The sequence below is a fragment of the Arachis stenosperma genome, chromosome 7 (genome assembly GCF_014773155.1).
Source record: "Arachis stenosperma cultivar V10309 chromosome 7, arast.V10309.gnm1.PFL2, whole genome shotgun sequence".
Classification (NCBI taxonomy): Eukaryota; Viridiplantae; Streptophyta; class Magnoliopsida; order Fabales; family Fabaceae; genus Arachis; species Arachis stenosperma.
In genome coordinates this window covers 87,075,299-87,102,137 of record NC_080383.1, presented here as the reverse complement: position 1 = coordinate 87,102,137, position 26,839 = coordinate 87,075,299, and the positions used below count along the sequence as shown (strand labels likewise).

The 26,839-nt window shown below is 32.9% G+C and overlaps 1 pseudogene; it reads left to right on the top strand.

The window, feature by feature from the left end:
- Nucleotides 1–7,249: 7,249 nt before the first annotated feature.
- On the top strand, nt 7,250–25,816 carry LOC130941373 (probable leucine-rich repeat receptor-like serine/threonine-protein kinase At3g14840; annotated as a pseudogene).
- Nucleotides 25,817–26,839: the final 1,023 nt, after the last annotated feature.

The window sequence follows — 26,839 nt, the reverse complement described above, 5'->3', positions numbered from 1 at the left end:
AACTCGTTCCTTGAGCGTAGCGCCTTTATTGTGCGATTTTTATTTCCCCCTTTTCTTCAAGGCTCCTAGCATATTATAATTCTTCTGCTATTATATGTACTCATTTTATTTTAGAGGTCGTAATACCTCACCACCTTCGTTTTACGACTTAAGCGTAAAGCTTAGTGTGGTAGGGTGTTACATTATGGTATCAGAGCAGTTCGTTCCTATAGAGCCTGAAAGACGGACTGATTGTACTTCTGTGCATTCTCTGTATATGTGTTTATGTGTTATTAGGATATCTGATTGATATATATGGCATAAACGTTTGTGAGCATACATTTGGAACTTAAAGCATTAGACCTACGATATTGAGACTGATCAACTTAATATCACTTGTTTGGTGTGTATAAGAACCAGATATCGACTCGCGGACGCGGTCGTAGGTGAGATAGAGGTAGGATAGGCACCGTTACTCCTTGCCCGGTAAGGAATGATCCAGTAGACTTTATGGCTGCCCTGGGAAATATGGCTGCAGTTATGCAAGCAACAGCTGAGGTGCTGGGTAACCAGATAAATCAGGGTAATCACGGAAATAATAATGATGAGGACAGTCCTATGACATTTACTACGTTTTTGAAAGTTCGCCCTCCGACTTTTAGGGGAACCTCAAATCCCACTGATGCAGATAATTGGATCCAGGCTATGGAAATGGCGTCGCAGGTTCCTGAGGAGCATTGGGTTGAGTTTGGAACTTATCAGCTGCAAAGTGAGGCTCAACATTGGTGGTAGGGAATATGACGTATCCTGCAGACAGATGATGCTAGGATAACCGGGAGGTTGGTTATCTAAGAATCATGTTTTGCTTGATTGTTCTAAAAAGTTAGTACAGTTTATGCCAGAAGGGTCAGAAGCACCAGTTGTGGTGAATAGTTACTATTTGAACTCTATGATAGTAAACTGTTCTGGAATTGAATGTCAGGGTATTATGTTATTAACTGCGGGAGTATCAGGTGATGATCAGAGTTTAGAGTAGATTTCGGTTGTATGTGAATTTCCAGATGAGTTTCCGGATGATATTAATGAATTCCCCCCAACCAAGAAGTTGAATTCGCAATTGAGTTGGTACCTAGAACCGGTCCGATTTTGATTACTCCTTACAGGATGTCACCTTTAGAAATGGCCGAATTGAAAGCTCAGCTGGAAGATTTGTTGGGTAAGCATTTTATCCGACCAAGTGTTTCTCCGTGGGGAGCGCCAGTGTTACTGGTAAAGAAGAAGGATGGGAGTATGCAGCTGTGTGTCGATTATCGGCAATTGAATAAGATCACTGTGAAGAATAAATATCCGTTGCCTAGAATCGATGATCTAATGGATCAGTTACAGGGTGCCGGTGTGTTTTCTAAGATTGACCTGCGATCAAGGTATCATCAGATAAGGGTTAGAGACGAGGATATTCTAAAAACTGCTTTCAGGACACGTTATGGTCATTATGAGTATACAGTGATGTCTTTTGGGCTAACTAATGCCCCGGCGGTATTTATGGATTATATGAACAGGATTTTCCGACCGTATTTGGACAAGTTTGTTATTGTCTTCATTGATGACATTCTTGTTTATTCTAAGTCTGAAGAGGAACATGATGAACACTTGCGAACTGTACTGCAAATTCTGAGAGACAGGAAGTTATATGCTAAGTTATCTAAATGTGAGTTCTGGAAGAGTGAAGTGAAGCTTCTCGACCACGTGGTGAGTAAGCAGGGAATAGCTGTGGATCCTGCTAAGGTGGAAGCAGTGATGAATTGGGAGCGACCAACTTCAGTGACAGAGATCAGGAGTTTCCTAGGTTTGGCGGGGTATTATCAGAGATTCATTAAGGGATTTTCACAGCTCGCCTTACCTTTAACTAAGTTGACTAGGAAGGATACGCCTTTTATCTGCACTCCGGAGTGTGAAGAGAGTTTCCAAGCATTGAAGCACAGGTTAACTACTGCACCCGTGTTAGTATTGCCTGAACCAAGTGAACCGTTTGAAGTGTACTGTGATGCATCTCTGAAGGGTTTGGGGTGCATTCTGATGCTGCACCAGAATGTTGTAGCATACGCCTCACGGCAATTAAGGCCGCATGAGATGAACTACCCGACACATGATTTGGAACTTGCTGCTATTGTGTTTGCTTTAAAGATTTGGAGTTATTAAAAAAAATAGCATGTTTTAAGTTTGATTCATTTAGAAAAGAATGAATTATATTTTGAATTGGAACTATTGATGGACGGAATGGGAGGTGTGATAATGAAGGATAAGGATTGAATATGATTGATGTATGATGATGAATGAGATGTGAATGAAAATGATGTGGTTGTTGATGAATTATAATTGAATTATTTATATGGCTTATGAATTTGAATGATCTGAGATACGAGGTTCCCTGGATTAAGTGCCGTGGCTTGCCACCACGTGTACCAGGTTGAAAACTCGATACTCTGTTGACCCTACGACGTAAGTGTGACCGGGCACTATATAAATTCTCGGGAATGTTACCCCCATTGAGCAATATTGATTATTTGAGAAAAATCTATGTATAGACTCTTGGGGATGCACGTCGGGGGACCGTCTAAGGACAATTCAGACTTGTCGGGTTGGCTGGATAACCGACAGATGAGCCTCATCAGCCATAGGACAGGCATGCATCATATGCATATTACTTGAGCTACTTGCTTGTGCTTTAATTGGGTATGCCTATATGTACTTGCCATGCTAAATGTGTATTTGTTACCTGCAGTAATTGTAACCTTCTTGTGTTTGCCTTTATCTGTCTATTTGTCTGTGAAAATACATGATGGAACTGGAGGTATGGAGGAATGGCAGTATGGGACTTAGATTTAAGGTTAAGTTAAGTTAGGTTTAAATATCTTTAGTAAACCACCTTTTATGGCTTCTGTTTAATACTTTAAGCTCTATAATCTGAGTGTCGGCGTTCTAGGATTGCCTCTGGCATTCCCAGGACCTTATATATTATGTGTGTGGCACCTTTACCATACTGAGAACCTCCGGTTCTCATTCCATACTATGTTGTTGTTTTTCATATGCAGGTTGAGAGGCATCTCGTTAGGCGTCTGGACTCTTGAAGCGAAGTAGTTACTGGGTTTATTTTGTTGTACAGTGATGTATATATATATACCTAGCTTTCTCTCTACATGACTTGTTCTTTTTGATCCTCTTAAAGGTTTATGGAGAGGCAGGATTGTGTTTATGCACTTTTGGGTTTTGGATATATATGTATATATGTGTAAATATTCTCCGGCCAGTCTTGACTTCGCAGGCTGAGTTAGGAGCTTGTTATTTTGTATCTTTGGCACTCTATTCCTACTTCTGTTATCTTATGTTTAATAGTTATGGTTTTCTTAGCACGTAAGCTAACTCGTTCCTTGAGCGTAGCGCCTTTATTGTGCGATTTTTATTTCCCCCTTTTCTTCAAGGCTCCTAGCATATTATAATTCTTCTGCTATTATATGTACTCATTTTATTTTAGAGGTCGTAATACCTCACCACCTTCGTTTTACGACTTAAGCGTAAAGCTTAGTGTGGTAGGGTGTTACAATAAATACTTAAATAGTATAATAAATATAAATTTATAAATACTTGAAGAATTATAATAAATATAAACTAATTGATGAGTTACTAAAATTTAAAATTAATAATTAATTGAATATAAAATAAAATTACTAAAAAAGATATTTATTATGAAAATAAAAAATTAAATTAAATTTTATATAATTATTTAGTTGTGAATGGATTAATCGGTTCAACTTGTAATCTATTAGTTGAACCAATAATCTGGTAGCAGTATGACCAATTCGATTACCGATTTGATTATGATAACTATGCTCTTAACATTTAAATTATCCTAATATTGATACTACAACCCAAGTAGTGGTGCACATGGATCAGGCTCGACATGGTTCAATTAGATTTGGATCTCTAATATCTCACTAAATTTATTTTAACCCGACCTTAAATTGATCCAAAATAAATAAAATTAAATTGGATTGACCAGATATAAAATTAGAATGCACAAATTTATAAATTTTATATAATATATTAATACAAATTTAACTTTTAAAATTAAATTTAATAAATGTTAAATCATATTTATACCAAAATAAATTATTTTAAAATTAAAACAATATCATATGATATAAAAAGTGTAACATCCTACTACACAGAATTTTACTTTTAAGTTCATGAATTAAAGGTGGTGAGATATTAGCACCTCTAAAAATAAGATTGCATACATATGCATATATGAAAAGAAATTTAATTAAGATTCTTAAAGAAAAAATTAAACAAAACAATCAGAACTTGCATCGCACACGAATCGTAAGAAAGCGAAACATAAAAAGGAAGTGAACACAGCTTTAATTGTATGAGGACTAAACTAGTAGTTAACTCCATATTAAACAAATGACCAAATGTATATACACAGAATGACAGCGTTAAAAAATTTAAAAATGTCATTTTTAGTAATTTAAATTTAATTATGTATTAAAAAAAATAAAATTTATTAGTATGTTATGGTGGAAAAATTATTGAAATCCATGATGGACATGAATCATATTTAGCGACAATTGTGTTAGCAAATTATGTTTAGTAAATTTTGTGTACAATTTTAAAAATTTACTATTCTGTCATTATTTATGTATTCAAGAATATTATTAAATTTACAAGTAAACAGTGATAAAATATAGCGTAATTTGTGTATTTTTGTAAAATAATTATCCTATCATAATTTACGTATTAAAATATAATATAAAATTATTAATAAATCATGGTAGAGTAACAAGATTTAGGAATAAAAATATTATTATCTATATATAAATTATAAAAGAGAAGGTATAAATAATGAATTTTGAGTTACGATAATTTGATAATTATAATCTTTTTTAATATTAAAATAGTCAAATATATTTTTTTTGGACACAATAGAATAAAAAAATCTAATATCATTAGATACTAAATTTAAATCTTCATATAAGTACTAAAGCAATGAATTAACTTTTTTTTTTTTGTAAAACTAAAGTTAAAAATATATGGATTGAAATCAATTCAAAGTCTATAAATTAGATTCAGTGAAGCCACTAAAAAAATAAATATTTTTTTTGTTATTAAATCTATTAGATTTATATTTTTCGTTCGAATTTTGTGTTTTTAAAAAATTAGATGTCGAACAAGTATTTTAAAAGATTTAAATAAAAATGTTATCAAAGTTGTTTTTTTAAGTTTTTATCAAATGGGTCATTTAGTTTTGCTTCAAAGAATAAAATTGTCTTTAAGTTCTTCACTACAAGATAAATACATAATGAAAACCGGATAGTACAAAAGAACATGATGGAACATGTGATAATTTTTCAATATATTATAATTCATATAATTTGAATTTAGTTCAGTAATCATCAGCAATAACTAAAGACTCAATTAATAATAATTAGGTAAGTCTGTAAGACGCATGGATCAATTTAAAAAAAAAAAGATGCATGGATCAATTTTCAAATTTATTTTATTTTTGTGCAACAATGGAAAGAAGCCTGAAAACCTCTTGAGTCCAGATATCGTATTCTCTTTAATTTCTACACTTAATCTCCACAATCCCCTTGCATTTGTTTTCAACCCAAAATATTTTCGCTAAGGTCAAATACATCACATTTTTGTAACTTTTCTCAAATATCTCGTTTAAGAAATTTAGTTTCATTTTCCATTTATTTATGAAAATTTTCGTTAAAATGTACCTTTATTTTTACACAGTTTTTATCTAAGAAATATTTTAAAAACTTAAAAAGTTTCCTTAAGTAAAAGCTTTAATATCTTAACAAATCTATCAAACAATAACTAATAGCAATGGAAAAAATTTCAATTATCCTCATAGTAATAATTATGAAATTAAAGAGTAAAAATATAGATAGACAATTTGGAGACTTTATAATCATTAGTTATTGTTTGAACAGCTAATTATTATTAAAGATGGAAAAGTCTAGGGCCAGCAGTTTTATTAAATTTTGGCCAGCATGTAATTAGTAGAGGAAGGCGAGCCATTGAATGAAATCTCACACCAATCTCACACCATCAAATTATTATTGATGGCTAGTTAATAGCTAATAATCACAAAAATTACTGCGCTCTAACATTACTTGTTAAAGATATCTGCAGAGTCACTGTCCTCATTTGGCTTCACATATTTAACCCGTTATAAGAGAAATAATTAGACATATTAATTAATTATTAATTAAATTACTCTCTCTCTCTCGTTCACATGTATCCAACTTGGAAACACTGTTTTTCTTTTACTTAATTCCATACCTAATTGACTTCAACTTACCTAAATGTTAAGCTATTCATACTTTTATAATACTACTGTAATTTATTCAAATCAAATAAACCTTAAAAATAAAGTCAACAGTCTTTCTATATACTAACTCAGATTCAATACTTAATATATATTAATACCAAATTGACAATTTTCAATTTGTGGAAGAAAACTAGTAAATCCAATTTACAATCAAACGCAAGAAGAACACGTATTTCAAAGTTTGAAAACGTATAGTATTCATCGAAACACATATAATTTAGAGTTTTAGACCCTGCTATTATTTTATTTTATATGAATTTATATCTACTTTACAAAAAACATTTTAAATTTATTTATTTTTATTAGTCTTGCATTCATATTTATTTATTTATTTATTTATTTGAATAATAAATGTTTATTTTTCCATAATAATTTACATATATAAAATATTACTACTAGCAGGGTAGATATAAAGTGTAAAAGTATATACATACCAAAAATTTGTCTACAATTTGTTGTGAAGACTTAAGTACGTAAGTCCGTAGAAAAGCAGCATCATCAATTATATTTTATTTCTAACAACTTTTCCATGAAGAAGAATATAAGCTGGCAGCAAGCTAAGGATCTTTTTGGCTTCATCTTTATATCTTTATACTCCATCTTCTACATACTAATACTTTCTAGTTTCTATCATTAGTGTTATCTTCTATTTTTCTTTCCTTCTTTATCTCTTTCACTAGCCTCTTATCTTTCACCATGCTGCCACCATCATCAATTTTTATTTTGTTTTAGGATACTTCATAGTTAGTGTTATAGTAAGGTTCAATAATTAAACTTTCAATTGAGAAGATTCATTTCCTAAACTTGAGATTATATTCTTCTTGCTTTGGCATAAAAAGAGTCACTAAGACTATTATAATAAGTAACATGAATTTTTCTCCTCTTTTCTACTTTTGGCTTCTTGCTTTTTGTTGCTTCGCTTTTTTGGCTAATGGAGCTACTCTCGTAGAAGATGAAGGTACGTACATATGTAGATGAATATAGTTTTTTTTAATCCAATATCATATTAGTGGAACTGCTTGATTCTGCAAGCTTGAAAAAATTGTTGTTTTATATAGTGTAGTACAGTTTAGCTTTTATTTATTTATTTATTTTTAAAGTATAGTTGGTTTATAGCTGTTTAAAATATAGTATGAATCTCTAATTTACTTTTCATTTGAATTTTTATTTGAATATTTATGTATATGTAGTGGAAGTGATGAAAGAGATAGCAAAGAAGGTTGGGAAGAAGGACTGGAACTTCAGCGTGGATCCATGCAGTGGATTAGAGAACTGGAACTCATCAAACGCAGTTAAAGGAATGCTAATAAATGCAGTTACATGTGATTGCTCCTTTGCCAATGCCAATCTTACTGTTTGCCATGTTGTTAGCATGTATGCCTCTCAACTGATTATTCTGTTTGCTTTTGTCTCATCTTTTGCATTTCTTTTATACAAAGTAGTATATTATAATGGGTTTTATATATATATATATATACTACTATTATTATTAAGATAAATACCTTTATTGGCTAATGATTTTTTATTTGACGGATGACGCGCACCTCAATCATACTTAAATTTTAAATAGACTTCTATTCATTAAAGAAAATGGACTAATCTACTTCTGCTACTAGATGATAAAAAATTGTCACTAATATGTTAGATAACAGTGTTATGTGTCACTCTTAAATAATTCCAGAGACTAAAAACTTTTTTCGTATCCCTTCTTCTTCTTTTTCCTTCTCCTCCTCCTCCAATTTCTTTTTCTCCAGTTTCTCCTCCTCCTCTTTTTCAAAATTCCAACCTATAATATAACCAAGCTCACCATACCCTTATGATTAACATAAATTCTAATTATATTTACTTACGATTATAATAATCATACAATCAATAATCAACACAACAAATACAATTAAGTTTACTAATTTTATCATAATTGCATAATCTAGGATTTGAGAGAATAATACTTAATTTCACTAAAGATCCACTACCTCAAAGTAATTAGATGGCAGAGATTGTGAGATTGGATAATAGTGACTAGCGGTTTCTCTGGTGCAGCTTCAGCAACCAACAGCAGCAGCAACAAGATGGCGGCAGTGACGATTTGATAGCTCAAAAAAATGATATAGACAAGGAAAGTAAGATGCAGAGATGACGGCAGCAGCAATAGCATCGGCAAATCCGGCTGCATCATTTCTGTGGAGTCAGAACGACAACCACAATAGAATAAGACAGAACGAATGCAAGACAACTACGATGCAGGAGAATGGGGAGCAGAAGAACGACGGCAATTGCACACGTGGTAGAGACTGTTACAGTGTAGAGAGGCGGAAGCAGCAGCGAATGCTCATCCTCAAATCGGCAAAGGCAACAGCAATGGGAGACTGGGGAAGAAGTAGGGCACGGCGTAGGAATATGAAGAAGAAAAGAGAGGTTGGTTCGATGATGGTGGTGCCGCGGTGATGGTAGTGAAGGTGAAACTCGATGATGATGGTGGTGGAGATGATGGTAACTGGCCAAAGAGAAAGAAGAAGAAGAGGAAGAAGAAAGAGAGGAAGAAGAGGAGAAGAGAAGACGAGCATTTTTTTTTTTAGAGAGATTTTTAATCTCTATAATCACTTGGAGTTGACACATCAGCTTCAGCCTGACACATCACCCTTGCAACTGTTTGTCAACCGGTACCAGGGATTGATTTGTCTATTTTCTTTAATGAATGAGGGTCTGATTGAGGTTTAATGATGATTAAGGTGCATTATGTCTCACAAAAAAAAAGATTAAGGCTGAAGATGCTAACTATCTAATATTCAAGTTAAAAGACTTTAGATCCAAACTTTCAAAATAAAAAATATACTTTCTATAAGATATAATAAAAGACATTTAGAAAACAAATAAAGCAAAATATTTTACAAAGATTTACCCTATTACTAGAGTTTTTTTGCCTTGCTCAGCTAGGGTTTTAGGAGTAATGTTATCTGAGTGTATATTTTTGTTGAATGCTTACAGTATCATTATGGCAGCCTTTGTTGTCCTTCTTGATCATATTCCACGTGAACCTAATACAAAGGGGAATGAAATTATTAGATTTGAGGATGAAGACATCCAAGAGAATTTATCTAAATGCAGAAAAAGCTTGATTGGCAGGCTATTGACAGATCAAAAACTCAGTGCTAAAACTTTGGAGGTAGCACTATTCTCAATATAGAGACAGTCAGATGGATTCTAAGTTCAGGATAATAGTGGTAATGTATTCCAATTTTTTCTTTAAGGATGAGGTTGATTTACTTAGGGTAAAAAAAGGGAGACCATGGTTGTTTAAGAATTATACTCTGAATCTGAAGAGATGAAAAGATGACAAATCAATCAATGAAGAGGAATTCTCTCATGTTCCCATTTGGATCCAAATTTGGAGACTCCCAAAATATTGTAAAAGTAAAAAATTGGGCAGAAGGATTGAAGGTACACTAAGAGAGATTTTGGATGTAGGACTCTACTCTATGAGGAAAAAAAAAGGACCAAATAATTAAAGTCAAGATCAAACTAGACGTAACAAAATTGTTGAAGAGAATGATGAAGATTTCTGGTAGCAACAACAAGTTCATTGAACTGTAACTTAAATATGAAAGAATTGACAATTTTTGTCATTATTGTGGAGAAATTGGCCTTAAAATCAGATCTTGTAATGGCTATCTAGAAGAAGTTGCGACTGATAAATAAGTGGAAGAGAAATGGGGACCTTGGCTAAGAACAGAGTAATTCGGGAGAGGGCTAGAGAAAAAAAGAGAATGTAAATCACAGCTCAAATTGAAGAACTAAAGATAAAAAAAACAGATCTAAAAACCAATACCGGTGTGCTTACTTTGGAATTTTTCTAATCTTTTAATTTAAGATAGGATTTCCTAGACTAGAAAAGAGGAGGATGAAATGCAAAATGTGAATAAAGTTCATAACCTTAGTGGAAATAAGGAGAATAATAATAAAAAAAGAGCTGTTTTGGGAAAAATAAGGAGGGATAAGGAAACAATATAACAAGGCTATTGCCGGAATTGAAAGAAGGATGGGAGGAAGTAAAAACAAAATAAAGATCAAGAAGCAATGTTTACAGGAGGTGAATAATGTTGGTATGGAAGAGGGTGGGTGCCCCCAACAATTGGCACCCAAGGAGGTATAAAGATGCTAGTGTGAAACTGTCGGAATTTTAAAAAAATTCCTGACAGTTCACAACATTGAAGGGATTCTAAAATTCCATTCCAACGAGGTAGTGTTCTTGAGTGAGACTAAGAATAATACCTTGACTTTGAAGGGAGTTATGAGTAGGGGTGGCAATGAAGCGTGTTTTTGCCCTGTCCGACCCGCACCACCCTACAATAACCCTCATCAAACCCGCCCCACTTCTACTCGCGGGTAGTAAAAAGTTAAACTCTAACTTGCCCTGTCCTATTATTATTAAAATCTAACAAATAAAATTAAATTTTAAAATTTATATAACCATTATTATATACATAACATAAATTAAAATAAAAATTTAAATATAATACAATATTATTAATCATTTTGTTAATTATTTTATATATATTACATATATTATATATTAAAAGTATATATATTATATATACCGGGATGGGTAGAAGCGGATTTAACCTAAATCCGACCTAGCCCCGACCCGCCCTGCCCAATAACCCGTCCCATTAAAAATCCGTCCTGGTGCGGAGGCGGGTAGGGACTGTGTGGATACCCACCGATTTGAGTAGTGTCGCCACCCCTAGTTTTGAGGAGATTGGACTTTTATTTGATGTTTAGTGTAAAGCATAATGGTCTTTCAGATGGTCTAGTAGTGGCATGAAAACAAGGAATTCGAGTCCATATATTCACATAAAAACTTTTTAATTCAATGTTCATTGGAAGAACAACAAACTCAAATGAATTAGAAAGTTCTTGTTGTTTATCTGAGTACATATGATTCTCAACGGGAGAAGAAATTCTCTGAACTACTGTAGCTACTGAAAAATGGTGGACACTAAATTGTTATCATTTGAGACTTTAATTCCAAATCAGCCTCAACTGTACAAAGTTTCAATGATTTTATTAATGCGGGAGGTTTGATAGACATGAGATACGAATGGAAGAAATTTACTTGGCCTAATCCACAATTTGGAGGTAATTTCATCAAGGAATGATTAGACATGGCTTTGGTGACCATGAATTGGAAGGATAACTTTTCTGAGGGTTTTGTGATGTATCTAGATGATACAGGGTCTAATCATAGGCCTTTATTCCTTTGCTCGCTCAGAATGAGAAGGAAGGAATGCTAAGCGAAGATTCCATTTTCAGAACTATTGGTATAAAAATGAAGAAGTCATCAATCCTGTTAATCAAGCCTGTATTGAGAAGGTAATTGGCTCACCTATGTTTATATTAGTAAGGAAATTAAAATGCTATCGACATTAACTGGTTAAATGGCAATAAAACTCTTCTTCTAACTCTAATAAAAAATCATAGAGTTAAAAACCAAAATTTCAGAAGAAATGGCTAATGGGGCTCATGCTGATGGTGTTGCTATTAGAATTTGGAAATTTGATTTCGAGGACACTTGGGTACAAGAAGAGTGATACTAGAGAGAAAAATCAAGAATTTAGTGGTTGAATTAAAGTGATCACAATACCAAATTCTTTCACTCCAAAGCTCAAACTAGGAGTCAAATAAATAAAATTCATGCCTTAGAAGATGAGGAGGGTAATCAGCCAGACAAAGCAGAGGGTATAACTACCATAGCACAACACTACTTTGAAACATTATTTACATCCTCTAATTCACGAGAACTGATTGAAGTAATCGAAGGGATAAATTCAAAAATTAATTTAGCAACCAATCATTCTCTCACCAGGCTTGTTACAGAGAAGGAAATCAAATCAGTTGTATTCTCAATTGATCCTATCTCAGCATAGGATGACGACAATTTTAAAGCAAAATGTTTTTAAATTTTTTAGGAGACTATCAATGCATATTTGATTTTGACAGTTTGGAGTTTTTTTTCAAGAGGTAAACTTTTAAAAGCTTTCAATCATACACATATCAATTTAATTCCTAAAGTTCCGAATACTACTACTATAAAGCAAGTTAGGCCAATAAGTCTTAGCAACGTTTTCTATAAGATTATCTCTAAGATTTTAGTTTATAGAATGCAGTCGGTGATGAACAAAGTGATTAGTGACAATCAGAGCGGATTTATTAAAGGGCGTTTAATCAGTGATAATGTTATGATAGCCCATGAATTCATACACTTTTTGAAAAATAAGAGGTTTGGCGAACATGACCTTGCATCAAAGCTAGATATGAGTAAGGCTTATGATAGAGTGGAATGGAGTTTTCTATGGCCAATTATGAAGAAGTTGAGATTCTGTGATAAGTGGGTGGATTGGATCAAAGAGCTAATGACTACAATGCCATATTCTGTTATTGTGGAAAGACAACTTCATGATTTTTTCAAACCATGCAAAGGGTTGTGACAAGACGACCCTCTATCCTCCTATCTTTTCTTGTTTTGTGCAGAGAGACTCTCCCATCTGCTCCACAAAGTAGAACAAAGATTGAAGATTTCAGGTTTAAGACTAAATCATAGGTGTCTGAAGATTAGTCATTTATTTTTTGCAAATGATTCCATCCTATTTAGCAGAGCTACAGATGATGATTGTCAAAACCTACTTCGAACACTGCAGATTTACGAAGAAGTAAATGTATAAGTAGTTAATCTGGATAAATCTTTGATTTTCTACTTTATTTTTAGTATGAATACTCCTAATTACACCTGAGACTATCTAACTAACCTCCTTCAGGTTCCCCATGTTAGTAATCAGAATAAATACTTAGAGTTCCCGGTAGTGATTCACATATCTAAACGGGCTACTTTTATCTATATTAAAGATAAGGTTACTCAAAAGTTGCAACACTGGAAAAAGAAGCTTCTATCGTCGAGTGGCAAATGGGTGTTAATCAAAGCTGTTAGTACGACAGTTCCAATTAACATGCTAAGCTGTTTTAAGCTCCCGGATAATTTAATTAAAGAAATTCAAAAATCAATGCCACAATTTTAGTAGGGACAACAAGCCTAAGAAAGGAGGACATGATAGATTGGCTGGAAAATATCTTGCTGACCAAAGTCACAAGGCAGGATCAATTTTAAGAACTTCAAGGAATTCAACCTTACGATGCTAGCAAAATAAAGATGAAAACTACTAACAAGAACAAATTTACTCATCTACAAGGTGCATAAAAGTAAATATTTTAGATACACAAATTTTCTAAGAGCTAAAGCAGGAGCTAACCTATCTTGGAATTGGAGGAGTGTATTGGAGGGTAGTAACATTATGAAAAAAGAGATTCTATGAAAAATTGGCAAGAAAACATCAGTCAGAATTAAAGAAGACTCATGACTATGTTGCTATCACACCCAATCCTATTCACTATTCAAGCCATGTCCTAGAGTGGGTTTCAGAATTAATGCTACCAGACAGATCGTGGAATCAGAAAATAATTATAGAGATATTCAGCTCAAAAATTACAAAATCAATTCTTAGCACAACTATCTACTAAGAGGAAAATGAGGTTAAATGGATAAAGGAGAGAAAAAAGGCAGCTATTTAATGGATTCTGAGTACACAATTGGATTTCAACTCTTCCACCACCCAACTGAGTTTCTTCCTAAACGATTCAACAATAAGAAAATTCGGTCATCAGTCTGGAATCTTAGAACCCAGCTAAAAGTGAAAAGTTTCGTAAGGAAATTACTGCATAATGGCTTACTAGTGAAACTAAATCTCCACTCTCGAATCAGTAGTGTAGATCCCAAATGCGCAGTCTGCAACTTAGGAACAAAATCAACAAATTACCATATTTTGGACTGATAAATCATGATCGAAGCCTGGAAGCTTGCTAATCTCCCTCTCTTGCAACTTGGTGACGAACCTTGGCAACACTGAATGAAGATGACTGAAGAAATTCGAAGTAAACCCAAGCGAAAGAGAACATGAATTTGGCAGCAAACCCCTCTTGGCAAGTTTAGAGATCTCATAATGAAGTAGTATTTAAAGGAAAGAGAAAATCCCCTTTGTTGATATTGAAAAACACACGAAGAGATATGCATAGAAGAAAAAGATTCACTTAATTTCTTATAATTTTATTTTTTTGAATAAATTACCAATTATGTCCCCAAATTTTAAGAATGCTGACAATAATAACCTTCATATTTGTTAACGACAATTATACTCTCAAAATATTTAAAAACGCTACAAATCTGTCAAACCGTGAGGAGAACCTTTCTCCATTAAACGAAGGTTGGTGATATGGCAGACGAAAATCCAACATGGCATTCCTTTAGGGTTTACTCCATTTTTTCTTTATATGAAATTGAGAGACAACATTTTCTCCAATTTCACCCAAAATCAAAATCCTAACCATTGTTATGCATGGTAGAAGCAGAGACATGTCTAACAATAATCGAAGGACACAGTCAATAAAAAATGGTAGCTCCGAAGGGCTCAAAGAACATGGGAGAAAGTCCTATGATGGGACATGCTCTTGTCGTCTTCAGGTGGTGGCGTTAAAGTCAAAAACAAAGAGAACCCCAAGGATATGGTTTTTTAGGTGTCTTCTGTAGAAGTTATGTATGAATTTACTACTTCATTTGTGCCCCCTTATTGAGAGTTGATGTTGATGGATGGCTTTTGTGCTGGGAAGACGAAGAACACTGGGTGTCGTTATTTTCAATGAATGGACGAAACTAATGAGAAAGCAGTTAGGGTGGAGGAATGCTCTGAGAATAGCACACTAGTATACAATGCAAGTGAAGATTTGAAAGGGAGATTTAACCTTCTGCTTATCTGACATGAAGTGCCAATCAAATTGATTATGGTCTCCAATGTCTGTCAAAAGATATTCTAGAAATTTCTTCCAGTTTTTCTTTGTTTTTGCATCAACTACGTACTCCATATGCAACTGGGAATAGATGATTGTTGGCATCTTAAGCAACGGCTATCAGCAGCTGTCCTCCAAAATAACCCTTCAGAAATGCTCCATCAAGGCATAAGAATGGCCTACATCCTTGCTTGAATCCCCTTTTGCAGGCATCTAAGCAAATGTATAGGCTTCTAAACTTAGGCAACCCTGTAGGTTGTGGGGTTTTGCCCATATGACAAGTGGATCCCGGATTGGCCTTACGCAGCTCATTTAGATAAGTCCTTAACTTCAAATACTATTCCCTTTCTGTTCCCTTAATGACATCCTTAGCCTTTTTCATTGTCCTAAATATCATCCTCTCTCCGACACATATATCAAACTCAACTTTGAACAAGTCTCGAGCCTTTCTATGGGACAATTTGGGACAGACCCTAATCTTGCTAATCAACCCATTCGAAACCTATTTACAAGTGACTGACCTACTTTTATTATATGTGCATCACTATTATTCTGTGGTGCAGGTTCTACTTTACCGGATGGTTGGGACCTTGGATATTTCTTCCTACGTCTCCTTCTCATGCCATCAACTTTTTCAGGATTAGATGGCCCCTCTTGATCTGTAACTTGTGTACCGTGATTGTCTTCTAAATTGGGAGACTCATTGGCAATTATTGCAGCTTGACTTTGATTAGGTAGCACCTCAATAGATCCGTCATTTTGTAATTTCTCATCATTCCCACCTTTACTCAATATTGGTTCACCCTCTTCTTGCTATTGTTCCTCAGGCTGTGAGGAAGACTCGTGATGTTCTTCATGATTTTTTAAAGGAGGTCCTCTTACTTCTTTGTCATCATGTCCTCCAACCATTACACTAGCTTGATTTGTATCATCAGAAACCAAGACTTCATCAACATACTCTGGTTCAGCATCAACAGGATGCTCAAAATACAAGTGGACCCTGTTTTCATTCTTAAGTGCAGCATCACACATCTTAACCACATCAGCATCCATTATCAGCACCCGTAATTCGTTAGCTAAATCCATTCCTGGCTCCAACCAATACACTTCATTATACCTAGTATAGCCTAAATCTAGAAACAAACCTTCAATAAGGAATAGATTACATGTATCAACATGCACCCTTTTGACATTACTCACTAACCCACCAGTATACTTCAGCACACCATCCTTATCCTTCTCTAACCAACCCTGATGATGATAGACAAACGTGATATGAGTTGTCATATACAAAAATTATCAAATAAGTGACAATAAACTAAATCAACACATCAAAACACTATAATCGAACCTCCATTTTAAAAAAATCAACTTAATTACCAATACTATGCAAACCCAATGAATTGATAATAACAAAAATAGAAATCTAAAATACTTACCCAAATTTTTGTTGTTTAATGGAGATTTATACACTGAGCATCAATGCCAAACGTTAGCCAAATGTAAACATGCATGTGACGTTGCTAATTCGAAGAGAAAAATGTGAAGACTAAAAGAGACTAAGACAAAAAGGGATGAACATCAAGAAACTGTTCAATTTCGCGTGTTGTAAATAGTGATAGTCAAATAAGGTCTTTTATATAAGGTTAATTTGGTCATTCAATTTGAATTGGGCAATTAGGGATTCATGAATTCGAGATAACGCTAAAATGAGATTGAAACCCTAAAGAGATGCCACACTAGATTTCGTCTGCCACATTACTAAATTTCATTTAATAGAAAAGGGTTCTCCTCACGGTTGGACAAATTTGTAGTATTTTTATTAAATATTTTAAGGGTATAATTATCGTTAACAAATATAAAGATTATTATTGTCAGTATTTAAAAATTCGAAAACATAATTGATAATTTACTTTTTTTTTTTTAACAAATGTAATGAATTTAGGTTGAACCTTCTAATTTCTTTTTCTCTAGAGTTGTAGTGCATCTAAACCATTAATTTCATCTAATGAAATTTTACCTACCTTTAATTAAAAAAAAAACAAATAAAGCAAAAAAAAGTTAACCCATACATATGGCTATAAAGATTAATAAAAAAGGTTTGTAAACCATTTTAAAAAGTCAAATTTTCACATTTGGTAATAAATAAATTGATTCACATTAACTAACATAACTAGCTTAGAAATAATAATTTGTTAGCTTTGTTCGGTTGAAAAAAAAATGAAAAGAAAGAAAATGAAGAAAAAAAAATGAAGAGAAATAATGAAAAAAGTATATTTTTTTATGTGGTTGGACGAGAAAAAAATAAAAGACAAATTGAGAATTTAAATAATGACATATATATAACCTTATTGTATGATAAAATATATGTAAATGTCACATTTATTTTGTTTTAATTCAATTTCAAAAGTTTAATTTATATAAAATAATTTTATAATAAATACTAATATTTAATCATTATTACCATTTTGTATTCAATGTTCAGTTTGTCTACTTATTTATTTATTATTTTATTGTTATGAAGTCATGAGAATTATTTTTTAGAATTATAATATTAAATGATATATACAGTATTTTAATTAATTTTAGTTTTACAATCCCATTTTAATTTATTGGCAAGGGAGCTGAGAGTTTTTTTTATTAAAGTCAATTCTGTCCTTTTTTTTTAACGTTTTATACTTTTCACATTTTTATGGTTTCTTTAATCAAAATTAAATCTCTTCATATTTTATATCCTTTTATTATCATCTTTTAATTAATGATAATAATCATAATTATAGTGGTTTTAGTAATAATTTATAATTGAGTTCAAAAGTAACAAGAATAGAAAAAGAAAAAGATAATAACATAAAAAAATTTCCAAAAAAATTTAATTTTAAATAAAAATAAAGTATAGCAAAATAAAATATTTAAAATATATTTAAAAACTAAAAAACAAATTAAAACTCATTTCAAACATTGAAATAAAAAGGGTAGCCTCAACAAAATTGAAATAATCTCCTTTAAAAATGGAGCGTAGAAGAATAATTTTAACTCTTTTTTAGATATGTTTTTGTTTTGTTTTTTAAATTATTTAAAATTTAAAAATATACAATTAAAGTTAATTATATTTTAAAATTTAATTAATTTAAAAGAATAATTTTTGTCTAATATAAAAAAAATATTTAAGCGTTTTCATAAAATTAAATAATACTTTTTTATTTTTATTAAATTATAAAAATATTTTAATAAAAATAATGATATAATATATATTTTTTAAAAAATTTAAATATTAATATAAATAAAATAATCCACGTATGGTATTTTTATTTATCCACTATTTTATCGTACCAATACGTACCAAGTTATAATTGTATCAAAGTAAACACCATAATAATTTATGAAAAAAAAATATGAAAAGTCAATATAATTGAGATACAATATATACAATAATAATTAACACAAAAATGAACAGTACTTTCAAAATTAGGATACGTAAATAATTTTTATTTTTAATTTATATTGGATCAAATAAACAACGCATTCACTCTCTAGCGGGGTTCTTTATGAATTTTCATGATTGGATTATTGAACGTGGCAATGATATTGGTACGTACTACGTACAGTGTTCTGAAGTACCAGAATCTGACGGGCACACTCCCAAGTGAACTAGTGAAGTTGCCATACCTCCAAGAAATGTAAGTATTCAATTCACTTTTCATCATCACCATCTATCGTTCTTAGTTTCTTACTTTGTTTATTGTTACAGTGACCTCACCCGCAACTACCTTAACGGCACAATTCCACCACAATGGGGCTCCATCAAACTTGTCAACATGTAACTCCTCTCTCACTCACCCTTCTTTTCATTATATTAGTTCCATGAAACTAATTCTGCACATTTTCTTAAATTGTCACAGTTCCCTTCTTGGAAATCGACTAACAGGTTCAATTCCAAAGGAGTTGGGAAACATTACCACCCTGAAAAGTTTGTAAGTTACTGGTAATAATGTACACAAAATTTCTAAGCTTAAAAGTGTGATGAGAATTTCTGAAGGAATTTCGGAATTGTGTAGGGTTTTGGAGTTCAATCAACTCACCGGAGAGCTTCCTCCTGAGCTTGGAAATCTTTCCCAGCTTGAAAGACTGTAAGCGCTTCATATACAGTTGCCATTTTGTAATTGTTGTGGTTGAGTTTGTTATTTAAATTGTTGAGAAATAGTTTTGGGTTTTCGGATCATGGAAGTGCTAGTTTTAGCATTTAGGGTTTACGTTTGCAAGAGTCAAGCAGCATAATTATTTGTTTATTGACTGATTTTTCAAAATTTTAACTCATTTGCCTGTGATTTGGTTACTTTACAACAGTTTGGATAATCATTGACGCAAAATTCATTTCCAAGTTCACTAATTGCTTTAAGTTGCTTGCATTTTTATAGAAACCTAAAGTGTTGAATTTGTCTATTCTAAAATTCAACTTTTCTGTAGGCATCTTACTTCCAACCATTTTACTGGGAATCTACCTGCTACATTTGCTAAGCTCACTAAATTGAATCACGTGTAAGTAATTGGTTTTACATATTCCATTTACAATTCTCTACAGTGTTGTTTGATAACAATAATGTAATGTTTCTGTGTTCCTTTCTCTCTGCTACTGCAGTCGACTAGGCGATAATCAATTTTCTGGAACTATACCAAATTTTATTCAGAGCTGGACTACTCTTCAGAGGCTGTGTGAATCTTTACCTGTTATTCCCCTAAAATTTAACCTTTAGCTGTTTCTTTTGAAATACATATTAGTTATAATTGGTTGACCAAAGAATTGTTCTTAATTGTGCCAGGGTGGTGCAAGGGAGTGGTATGAGTGGACCAATTCCTTCTGGAATTTCACTTTTGAAAAACCTCACCGACTTGTAAGAATGGTGTTCGAATTGTAGCCAATGTCATGGGGGTTTGGCTATATTTTTATGTTGGTTGCCGAAGACCTAACACAACCCTCCTCCTTTATCCGGGCTTGGGACCGGCTATGTACCGCAAGTGTAACATAGGCGGAGTTGAATTGTAGCCAATGAAGTTTCAAAATTAAATTTCTCTGTGATTGTTTCTTGACATGCTTAAAACCTGTCATGCAGGAGAATCACTGACTTGAAAGGACCAGGTTCTTATTTTCCACCACTTAGTAACTTGACAAATCTAGAAACACTGTGAGTATTATTCTTGGAGCATCATTTCTTTTCCTTGTCATTTTCATTTTGTGAGTTAATAATGCCTCGGTAAGGAATCTATTTTAACAATGAAAAAAAAAAAAGAGATACTAATGCCTTTATGTCCCAAATTGAGATTTTGTTGAACTGTTTGCAGAGTACTGAGGAGTTGTAATCTGATAGGAACAGTGCCTGATTATCTAGGAAATGTGACTACACTAAAATCACTGTAAGTAATGCTTTATAATCTCTTTTCGACACTTTTTTTGTTGGCATTATGCTTTAATTTTTTCTTTTGGCTGTTCTAAAGATTAATTTTTTATTCAGAAATTGAAGCCACTCATAATTCTTGCTTTTTTTTTTTATTTGATGAAGTGCATGCATCAACAATCAACATGCTTCTCAGTTCAGTCTTTTGGTTACAATATAGGGGGTTAAATATTTTAAGTTGACTTTTTGAAGCCATTTCTTTTCTCTCTTAAATAATACTTGCTTTGGACATAACTTCTTTTCAGAGACCTCAGTTTTAACAAATTAAGTGGAACCATTCCAAGCTCCTTCAGTCGCCTATTGAACATGAACATACTGTAAGAAATCTTCTCTAACTTTTTTATTTTTTGGTATGAGGACAGATATTTCTCGGTAATCTGGTTATGTTACTCATTTTCCTCTGGTGTCTAAGATTCATTACGGAGTTAAGTATACCTGCGTACTTTAACACTATAGAATGTATCAACAATTGTAAGATTCAAATGTATATGATTTTGACACTAAAAGTGGTATCGGAAATTTCGAATCAGTCGATAAAGTTGAATTGGATTCATAAAGATTGTAAGAGAACCTAGTTTAATTGATTAAGAACTAGGTTAACTTGTTTGCAACAAGACGCCAAGCACCTTTATAAATATGTAATATGGCGAGTTGGGCATAAACACATGAATATATTCTAAAAGAGTGAATTTAATTGACTTTATTGCTAGTTATGTTCTCATTTCTGACAACGAGATTATGCTATCATGTCATTGATCAATCTCATCTTAATCAAAATAAATATTGATATTGCAAATCCAGATGAGTCAATTAAAGGATTTTAGGTAAAGATCCAAATTACCATTCTAAATTTCTGATTATTCTAAGTTGTAGAAATTGACTTCTTCACATTGTGTTTACGTAGGTACTTAACTGGAAACCTTTTCACTGGACCGCTACCTAATTGGATAGCTAACCCAGACTATACGTGAGCAATTTTTTCATATTACTTTATTGAATTGTAGTATATGTTTTGCTTGGTACGTTACTAGACCATTATTCTTTGTATTCTTCTTTGCTACCAAGTGCTCCATTTACTTTATTCTGAATAAGTTCATAAATTGATACAGAGATCTTTCATATAACAACTTCAGCATCAAAGAGCCAGAGCTGTTGACTTGTCAACAAGGAAGCGTGTATGAATCATTTCATCTGTACCTTTTGTTTTTGATAATTTTAGGAATTTATCTGAGACTTGTTTATTTACTGTGTGCTTCAGGAACTTGTTTGCATCATCTATGAAGGAACATAACTTGTATGTTCTATAACATCTCTGCTAAATCATTTCCCTCGCTGGAACTGAGATGATGTGATTATGCTCACTTATTATGGCATTCTTTATTTTTCTCAGGGGAGTTGTTCCATGTTTGGGAAACATTAATTGTTCTAAACGTAAGTTGATTTCCTGGGATTCCTAGACTATTAAGATTTACTATTGCTCAAGGGACAAAGGGAAACATAGAATTATCTTATCAAAGTTTTCATGCTTGTAAATTGATCACTGTTGGACCTTGAACATCACTGCTAAAGTGAAAAAGATGACAAGAAATAACATATCATATTTAGTACTCCATCCAGCTCAAAAGAACTGTCATTTTGATATTTTTTAACATTCATACATCAATATATACTTCAGTTTATCGCCCTTTTCTTTTTCTAGTCAATGAGAGAAGAAAATAGATGCCAGAAATAAGAGAATAGAGAAACAATATTTGATTGGATCTCTTTTTTTATTTGATTAGATCTTTTTGCGCTGGCTTCATTTGATTTTTTTTTTCACCCATTTCTTATCCCAGCTTCATATTCTCTCCATATAAATTGCGGTGGGAAACTCATAACTTCTAGTGGGAATATTACATATGATGAAGATACACAAGAAGCTGGACCGGCAAGATCTCTTCGTGCCGGATCAAACTGGGCAGTTAGCAACACTGGTCACTTCTTTGATAGTAGTTTTGGGGACTATTATACATGGTCTAATACATCTAAGCTTACCATGAACAATGCTGAATTGTACACGAATGCACGTGTTTCTGCACTTTCTCTGACATATTATGGTTTTTGCATGAGAAATGGAAGCTACACAGTAAATCTCCATTTTGCTGAGATAATGTTTACAGATGATCAAACATATAGCAGCCTTGGAAGGCGTGTATTTGACATCTATATTCAGGTTTGTGTTTTCATTGTATTACCATTTCCATCTAAATGTTTAATAATAACAACCTCATTTAGGGAAAAGGATTTCTTTTTCTTATTGTTGTTGTTGTTTGTTTAACATTAATGAATTGTCCTTTAGTATCCTCTTTAGACCCATCTTTTTTAGGAGTTTCAAGTGTAAACCAAAATTTCTCAACCATAACATGATCATATCAAGTTTTCAGTTGTGTCAATTGTTTGATTTGATTCGATTTGATTCATTAGATTCACTCACTACTAGTATTTGAAATCAATTTCTGGACTAAAAATATGAAAACTGTAGCCAACATGAACCATGTGTATTTGAATTGAAATATTGCAGAAGAAATTGGTCCTAAAAGATTTTGATATTGCAAAAGAAGCAGGAGGAGTTCGTAAGGCAATCATAAAGAAATTTATCGCTAATGTGACCGGCAGCACCTTGGAGATTCGCTTACAATGGGCTGGGAAAGGGACAACAGCTATTCCATTTGGATCAGTATATGGTCCTCTAATATCAGCTATATCTGTAAATCCTGGTCAGTTCTACTTTTCTTTCAAGTTCTATTTTTACTTTTCTGCCGTAATCTCCATCATCTGATCTAATGTGTAAATGTCTTATATCTTAATCAAGCAGACTTTATGCCACCAGTGGAAAAAGAAACTAACAAAAGTGGAAGTGGCATATCTGTGGGGGATATAGTTGTAATTGTAATTGCTGGAGCACTTGTTATCGTCTTCGTATTTGGTATATCCTGGTGGCGAGGATGTTTAGGACAAAAAGGTTCATTATATAAAGGTCCAATACCATAATTTAACACATGAACTTTGCCTCCCTTGTCCTTTAAATCGACTTTCCAGCTCGGCTATGACGAATTTGTTTTCATTGTTGCTGATTAATGTTTTTGCCAATGACTTCAGAATAATTTTTCCAGAATGATTTGTCTTAATATGTTTGGGTTCAATTAACAGATCTACAGGGTTTGGATCTAAAAACCAATGTATTTTACCTTGAGGCAAATCAAAACAGCAACTAACAATTTCGATATTGCTTATAAGATTGGACAAGGAGGGTTTGGTACTGTTTACAAGGTATTCTGGACATCCAACATATTCATTTTGTTGTGTTTGAAGATGTATAAATAGCATTGCTTTGTTTTTGCTTCACTAAAAAAATTAGAAATAAGAAAACTTCATATTTATACCAATCTGAAAATGCAGGGTGTTCTTTCAGATGGCACAGTAGTGGCAGTTAAACAGTTTTCTTCTAAATCGAGGCAAGGGAATCGCGAGTTCATAAATGAGATTGGCATGATTTCGGCTTTGCAACACCCCTGTCTAGTTAAGCTCTATGGCTGTTGTATGGAGGGAGATCAATTGTTGTTGATATACGAATATATGGAAAACAATAGCCTTGCTCGTGCTTTGTTTGGTAATTTGTTTTCCTGTCTATGAATGTTTGGTATCTCTTCTGTTGATAATATATAATGCTACACAAATGTATATATTTTAGTGAACACTTGGTTATGTCTTCTAATTCCTATGACAACTGAAAATGTAGCCCAAGAAAAAGGTCAACTGAAATTGGATTGGTCAACAAGGCACAAGATTTGTCTTGGCGTTGCTAAAGGCTTGGCTTACCTCCATGGAGAGTCAAGGTTAAAGATAGTTCATAGAGATATCAAGGCCACCAATGTATTACTGGATAAAGATCTAAACCCAAAGATATCTGATTTTGGTTTGGCCAAGCTTGATGATGATGGACTTACCCACATAAGCACTAGAGTGGCTGGCACCTAGTGAGTTCTATACTTTATTTATTTTGAAGTCGTGTAGTAATTTTATTATTTAACACTTGTATATTGCAGCTAAGATATAGAGAGAGATGGTTACTAAGATACTCTACTAGTCCCTAACTCATGAATCTTAAACCTCAGCCTATGCTACATTTTCGGCTATTTATAACTTATGAATTTGAAAAATGGATATCTACCACTACTAATGTATGAATTTTCTATATTGCAGTGGATATATGGCTCCAGAATATGCAATGCGCGGTTATTTGACGGACAAAGCAGATGTTTATAGTTTTGGAATTGTTGCCTTGGAAGTAGTTAGTGGCAAAAGCAACAATATGAACTGGCAAAAGGAAGAATGCTTTTCTCTTCTTGATTGGGTAATACATAACCTCATGATCCTAATGCACATTATCTTCTTTGCTAAATCTTTCGAGTCTAATTGCTTCTTGGCCAACTACCTATGTCGATTCTATACTTCATTTTCACTGCATTTTGTTAGAAATATTAATGCCTTAGATTCAGTTGCAGATTGGTGACAGGATTTAACAAAAATCTTGAATTTTGTGTTTTGCAGGCTCTTCTCTTGAAAGAAAAAGGTGACCTATTGGACCTAGTTGATGAGAGGTTGGGTTCAGACTTGAACGAAAATGAAGCAATGCTCATCATCAATGTGGCTCTTCTATGCACAAATTTCTCTTCATTGCACAGGCCAACCATGTCTTCAGTGGTAAGAATGCTCGAAGGCAAAAGCGCAGTTCAAGAGGCCATGCCGGACACAACCCAGGTATTTGATGAGAAGAAGTTAGAAATGATGAGAAGCTGTTACCAACAGAGAGGAAAACATAAGATTCCAGACACTCATGAACATAGCACCTCAATAGTTGAAACTGCTGCTTTTATGACTAATTCAGAGGTCCATTCAGCCAACATGGATTCTTCTTCCTGGGAGGAAAGTATTAGATGATCTTCAAAAATTGCATAACTTTGTAGCAACCAAGGTGGAAATATCTGCCTTCTTTTTATTAAAAGTTTATTTTGGTACCATAAAATTAAAATTACAAGTGTATCATAGTTTTTTCTTTCCTGAAATTTCAAAATTAACCATTGCCCGATCAACTAACCAATATTTCATGACGTTGACCTGTGATGGTATAAAATATGATACTCTTTTTGTCAGAAATTAATTTATAAATGGAAGTAATAATGGAGATGTACAACTATATTGTGATTTGGCTTGTATTCCACAAATGTGGAACTGTTGAAGTCAGTAGCTTGCAAACCAAAAACCAAAAAATTGCGTCACCTGCAAAACGCAGGATAAATTTTGCATGAATAAAAAATCAGAAAGCTGCAACAACCTGCAAAACGCAGCTTCCGATTGGCAGGGAAGTAGATCGAGGGCTCGAAACGTGTCCCTATCCCTTGCATGCGGACCGGACCTGCTTTGTTGACCATCTTCGAAATCCAAAAAGGAAGCTGCGTTTGGCAGCTGGCCAGGACAAAATGCAGGTTGCATTTGGCAGTCTTCCCAATTGCATGCACGCCACGTGTTGGAGAAGAGTGTTGAGGGAGTGTTTAAAACGCAAAACGCAACGAGAAGGGGGTGTTATTGAAGAGTGAAGAGTGTTAGTGTGAGGGTTGTGTAGAGAGGGGTTTGGAAGGGTGTGAGGAAACTTGTGGGAGAAAGAAGAAGAGTAGAAAACTTAGGTTCATTTGGTTCTTAAACAAAAAAATGGTTCGTGATTTTATTAGACTTGAAGATCACATTATTAAATACTTGGATCATCCTCAATAGATAAATAATTTTTTTAAACAATTTTATGATAAATAAATATATTTATTTAAATTTTGTTTATTTATCTTTTAACAAACAATTTTATTATTATTTTCGTTATTATTAGTAATATTAATAATATTATTATTATTAGCCAGTATTATTATGCTTAAGTCTGATGAAAAAAATTATTATCATGGGTAGTATAATAATAAAATACTGTGTAAGATAATAATAATAAATTATTAATATCTTTTTATAATAAATAAATAATATTGTTTGATAATAATAATAATAAATTGTTATTATTTTGTAATGATAAATAAAT